This window comes from Pteropus alecto, unplaced genomic scaffold, assembly GCF_000325575.1.
Source record: "Pteropus alecto unplaced genomic scaffold, ASM32557v1 scaffold19, whole genome shotgun sequence".
Classification (NCBI taxonomy): domain Eukaryota; kingdom Metazoa; phylum Chordata; class Mammalia; order Chiroptera; family Pteropodidae; genus Pteropus; species Pteropus alecto.
The window spans coordinates 2,246,017-2,251,825 of NW_006442490.1; the positions used below are offsets into that span (position 1 = coordinate 2,246,017).

General features: G+C 39.1%; 1 protein-coding gene across 34 annotated transcripts in view; it reads left to right on the top strand.

Moving 5' to 3' along the window:
- The window catches only part of MBNL3 (muscleblind like splicing regulator 3), a 103,642-nt gene that overhangs the window by 2,946 nt on the left and 94,887 nt on the right, over positions 1 to 5,809 (top strand). For 7 of the 34 annotated variants that reach the window (XM_025039616.1, XM_025039612.1, XM_025039622.1 and 4 more), the window contains one exon: positions 1,241 to 1,330. The exons of the other annotated variants lie outside the window; for them this stretch is intronic. The gene's annotated coding sequence lies outside the window, so the exon portion shown is untranslated. The remainder of the gene's footprint in view (positions 1 to 1,240; positions 1,331 to 5,809) is intronic. 34 annotated transcript variants of the gene reach the window in all.

Genomic DNA, 5,809 nt, shown 5'->3' on the forward strand with positions numbered 1-5,809 from the left:
ATTCCCTCTATACGTATATGATGCTTTTCAAAAAACTCAAGTGTAGTAATCCCAGAACTCTTTACTCTTTATAACATTCATAAGAACAAAGTATTAAGGGAAAAAAAAGAGACTGATTAGAATTTTAAAAATCAATTAGGCACACTTGTTAAAATATTATGTTCATTCTCAAGTCCTACTTCCATCAGCATTAAATTGGCTCATGAGTAGAAGGAATGATTTGTTCCCAATTTCAAGCAAGAGTTTTTGTTTTGTTTTGCTTTGTTTTTATGCCCACACAATGGGCGAACTACAATGGTCCAGAAAAAAGGGAGCTCCCAGTTGAGAAAAGCAGTCTAAACAGAAATTCAGAGGGTTGGCACTAGAGACTTCCAGCAGTCTATTAGATCTCCTTAGAACATGGGAGCATCCTAGAAATTAACAGTTTGCTGGATCTTGTTTTCTGCTTTGTATCACTCAAATTGGCTTAAAATTGTCCCCATAAGATTACTTGAATCCTGAGCTTCTTGGCATAGCCTATAACTGGTGTGGAAATTTGAGAAAGGTTTCTTCAGGCTTATTCAGGTTTCCCTGAATATATGAGTAACTCCTTATTAGTCAGGTTACTGGATCTCTTTATCTCATAACCCCAGTGCTTGGCACATAGTAGGCGCTCAGTAAGAGTTTGTTAAATAAGTGCAAGAAAAGTCTTTCTAACCTGGATTTGTATTTTATGAACATCTTTCCTGTGACTTCAGGTATCAATATCTCTATTGACAAAAAATTCAGCAACAACAACAACAGCAACAACAACAAACAGACTAAACACTGGGTTGAATTTCTTGCTGGAGGCCACAACTAACTTTCTAACAAGTTTAGAGAAAAGCAAACAATGTTAAACTTTGGGCTGAGACCTCATGTATTGGCTTGAAATCTAGCTGCTATTTTTCTGTCTCCTGTAGTTGCATTTAGTACATCTCCTCTACATTCAAGAGGAATCAGTCTTCAATAATGAGTCATGTAGAAACAGTCTTTTTCACCAAATACAGAAGGAACAAAATAAGAAGTACTGTATGCTGGTGCCTCATGTTCTGTATAGTTTAGAAAGTGATGAAGTCGCAAACAAAACCCAAAAAGGACATTGGGAGCTGTCTCATTTTCAGTCAAATAAATACTGATTGCCCATTTAGAGGTTGAATTTGCATATGTTTTTATTTACCAAGATACAGGTATTAATAGTGCTTCTTTTTATTGTATTCAGAAAGTAAAGTCCATACAGTAGAAGAGACAGAGCTGCCATTTCAGATCCACCACAATCATCTTTTGTGCCCAAAGGACCATCAGTTTTTAGGTACAGCTTTTACAGTCTCCTCTTATGTGGCAGCATAAAGAAAACAAAGGGGTGTTCTTTTTTGGGGTGGGGGTGGCCTGTTAGCAAAACGAGAGAAAGTACAAGAACCAAAGAGTTTGTATTTTACCTTTCATTTTGTAGTCTTCAACCTTTATGCGGAAAAACAAAACAAAGCAAAACAAAAGCATCGTGATTAATATTAGCTTGGGCATATATCCCATAATACAAAGTCCCCAGTTATTCGCTTTACAAACTGAGAAAATGAGATTGTCACTTAATATTAAGGTGGGTGCTTTATTATGATTGGATTCATGAACTATATAGTGGTTTTTCTGAGTTCTGTTTAAAGTATATAGAGACATATTCAACAAAACCCATGGCACAGTGGTGGATATCACATTTCACCTCAATGCCCAAGTGGAGTTTGCATTTGTCCTCTGAAAAGTACATGTTCAGTAAATGGTCCAATTGTGGGTGCTATTTTGTTAAAGGGTCCATTGATGATTCTAAAAATTCTTGATGTCTGGTCGATGAGGATCCCAAAGAACAGGACTATATTTCTTTTCATAAGTGATTTTGAGAAAAATTTAAACTCCCAACTTGTTTATGTCAGCATTTTTCCTAATTGGATAGCATGAAGAAAAAACCTTATTAGCTTACCCAGAAATATGAAGTGAAAAATAGCACACCTTATAGGGTCACATTTTATGTCTAAAGGCTTCAAGATACAGAAAAACATGGAGAGCAGGGTTGCCCGTAATCTGATCTGTTTCGTGAATGCCTGTAGTGGTGGCCTCAGCTGCTCACAGAGGCTGTGTCAATAAGCGCTCTGCTGGCTTTCTGAAACCAGGGTCTGGGCTGAACTTAGATTGACAGGCTCCCCAAGGGAGGCCTTTTTTCTAGAAAGACCTTGGGTCTTGGCGGAATTTTTGACTGGCCAAGTAGCTGCCCTGCTACCATTTATTAATACTATTTCTTAGAGAGATAAACTTAGTTTTGCTGGAGGACTCATTCAGACACACTGAGAACTTCGATGTAGCAATAATATATGAGGGCAAAATGCTTTTACTTTTTGACTGAAACTACCCCTCCAAAAATCTTTTGTGATTGAGAAAATGACAAGCTGGGAAAATGTGGCATAGGGCTTGACATTTTACAGTGCTAGAAAAAAACAAAACTACTCTATGCATTATGCAGACTGATGATGATGATGATGATGATGATGATGATGAGATGATCTAAAATGTGATTAGAGAGCTGCCATATATACACATATTTTGAAGTTGCGTAAGTTGTGTTGTGGGATGGAGAGACAGAGACAGAGAAAGACAGAGATAGATATTGAGAGAAACCAACTCTAAGAAGCTAGTTCCTCTTCTCAGGGATATTGTAGTTTTCAGTTGTTTCTCTTACTAATCAGATGCATGAAAATTGTGATTCTGAATATTAATAAGAAACAGCTAGGCTATCTAATATCTGATTCTAAACACTTTTATTAATGTAGTCTGTTATTCCTATATTTATGGAAATGCAGAAGTTCAAGTATTGGTTGTGTGACCTGTGCAATGTAAATTTTATTTAGTAAAAATAGCATTTTTTACTTTCAAACCTAAATCATATAGTAGTCTTCCTTATTGCCTTCCACCTACCCCTAAAGAAATTTCTGTAATAATTTTATCTTTCTAAGAAAACAGTTCAGATAGAGGCACTCGGAAATGGTGACAAGCAATGACAGGAAATGCTGGTTGCACTGGTCTCCTTCATAACTTAGGGAGGCCACAGCTCGTTGATTTGCTTTTAACTTCCTGTTTGGAGGCTGTTTGGGTCAAAAGTAGCAGTGTTTTTCCATATAGAGTTCTTTTTTTTTTTGCTTTATTCTGTATGGCTACAATAAATCTGTCACTGGACTGCGAGTTTTGTATATTTTATGAACTGTATCATGTGGTTTGAGTTTAATTTGGAAGGCAGTGCTTTTACAATCAAGATTCCACCCCCCTCCCATACACACACAAGCAAGTTTTAGGGTCTGGGATTGCACTAGCCTTCTAAAGTTTATAGCTCTATTTACATAATAGTGATTGCTGAGGAGGGCATTTCCTACAAATTAATGACTAGTTGGAAGGGCCGACCATCCAATTCCAGTGAGAAGGGGCCATTTATTAAGTGCCATGAAGAGATCAGGGTGTTTTTATCATAAAGTGTGAAGAGAAAGTGAAACCATGTTCTGACTTTTGAAGAGTCCAAAGCAGCATGGGCAGAGCTAGATAGGGATGTGGTGTCTCCTGGTATGGCAAACGGAGCTTCTTTTCATGACAGGGACCAATTAACTTTTCCATAAGTTGCCAAAGCAGGACTTGGGTGAAGAGGGCATTTCCTTTTATGTTGATGGCCCAGTGGATAGGGGACAAATAAAGATGAGGGCCCTAAATTTGCCAAATATTAACTGCCTGAAAATACACAAATCACAACTGTTAAAGCTATCTTAAAAACCTTTTAAGATCACATGAATGAATTTCCTAAATAGTTGTGTAACTGATCATTCCTAAAATGGACAAGATTTGAGGGGTGGAAATGTTATCTCTTTTCAAGGTCAGTTTAGCAGAACAGATACTCCATTTTGATTCCCTAAAGTATGTGGGTAATATATGAAAGTAAATAATATACACAGAGGGTCTTTTGCCTTTTGTGGAAGGGCTGTAATGTTAACCATTTAACCTTAGACATTCCCAGGAAACAGTTTTGTCCTGCCGCCCCTTATAATTCTTGCATGCTATAAAGCAGCTGAAGTGTGAAGAGTTTGGCATTGATTTAGAGCAAAAACAGAATAAGATCAAGATTAGGTTCACATCCAGGAATTCCTGATTTCCTAGCCTATCCTTCACCTGCTTGGCTTCCTAAGTCTTCAATTTTCCAAAATATTAAATGTTTAAAAAAGATAAATATCTGTTCTAAGATCTTTAGTAAATACTTCCACATAAAGGCGGTTCTGTGACACCCCCACTCTAGAATTTGGCTAGGTCCTTTACTTTGAAATTTTAGTTTCTTTTTTATCTTCCAAATTTAGTGGGGGATGGTAGGGGTGGGCTGGACCTCTAAAATACAGGCAATCATTATAGACCAGACACCTGGATTTCTTCATGGTATTGAATAATCTTTCACAAGCAGAACAAACCAAATATTAAGTTTCATTTTTGAGTCTGGAAAATATCATTATATGTTTAGTAATCCAAGGATTGCTGGTCATTACAGTTCATAAAATAAAAGAATTTTCTTAAGTTTAAAACACTCTACAAATGAACTGTTTACCCATTACCGTTATTATTAGATGATGTTGTGAGCAGATTTAAAAACAAAAAAAGTGACTGGTTGATTTTAATTTTTGAACATTTTCAAATTTGAATGTTAAGATATACTAAAATTTTGTTAGCTCAAATTAAAAACAATATTCTGATTACAAAATGTTTTTGAATAAGAATAAATAAGGTTTTTCTAAGTCAATGTCCTATTGGCCTGAATCATGGATAATTAATAACACAGATGCATTTAGATAATGATTTAAAACTTTAGGAGAAGAAAAATGGCGTAGATGATAGACGCCTGGTGGCCCCTGCGCGCAGCCAAATCGGCACTGGTGCTCATGGTGAGCAGGTCCGTCACCATGAAAATCTGCTCATGGACGCGGCCTCTTTGGTGACCAAATCAAAGTTGTGATGGAAACAAGGAGCAAACAGAAAGAAAAAATCGCCTGGAATCTAGATGAACAAGCCATACAACTAGGGAGAAATCCAAGAAAGCACCCCTGCAACGGCAGAAGGAAGGACGGGGCGAGGACGCGGGGCTGCCCAGTCTCCAGCGGCTGACTGAGATGGAGGCTGTGGTAGTGGTAGTGGCAGCGGCAGACGTCTCTTAAAGGGACCGTGTCCGCGAGCAGATTTTCACAGTAATGGACCTGCTCACTCTGAGCACCAGTGCCAATTTGGCTGCGTGCAGGGGCCACCAGGGACTTACAGGGAGACATTGTCAGAGTGAGGGCTGAGGCAAGACTCACTCTGTACAGAAGTGCTGGCGGTATCCACTGTTCCCTGTCGAGCCCTCCCCCGTCCCAGTGCAAGGACACAGCGCCGCCATAGCCAAGACATCATCAAACTGGATAACAGAGGTCACTCTGCCCAGAAGATTCCCTGAAACTCTGCCTCCCCCAACTCACAGCCCCTCCCAAGCCACATCCAGATATATTCTCAGCGAGTCAGGTACTCCTTGCTGAGCAGTGCCTAGACTCACACTGGAGGCAGTTGGCCTCAGTATCTGGTGTGGCTTTTTGAGGCGACTATAAGCACAGCATCTGTGGCTTGTTTGCTGAATCTTAACGGGTGGCCCCAGAGGGCCACAGGCTGGGGCTAAATTTGGCCTGCAGCTGAACCTCTCTCAGGACTGTGCCACTGGACACCTACTACACAAAGCACTACTAATAAGACTGGG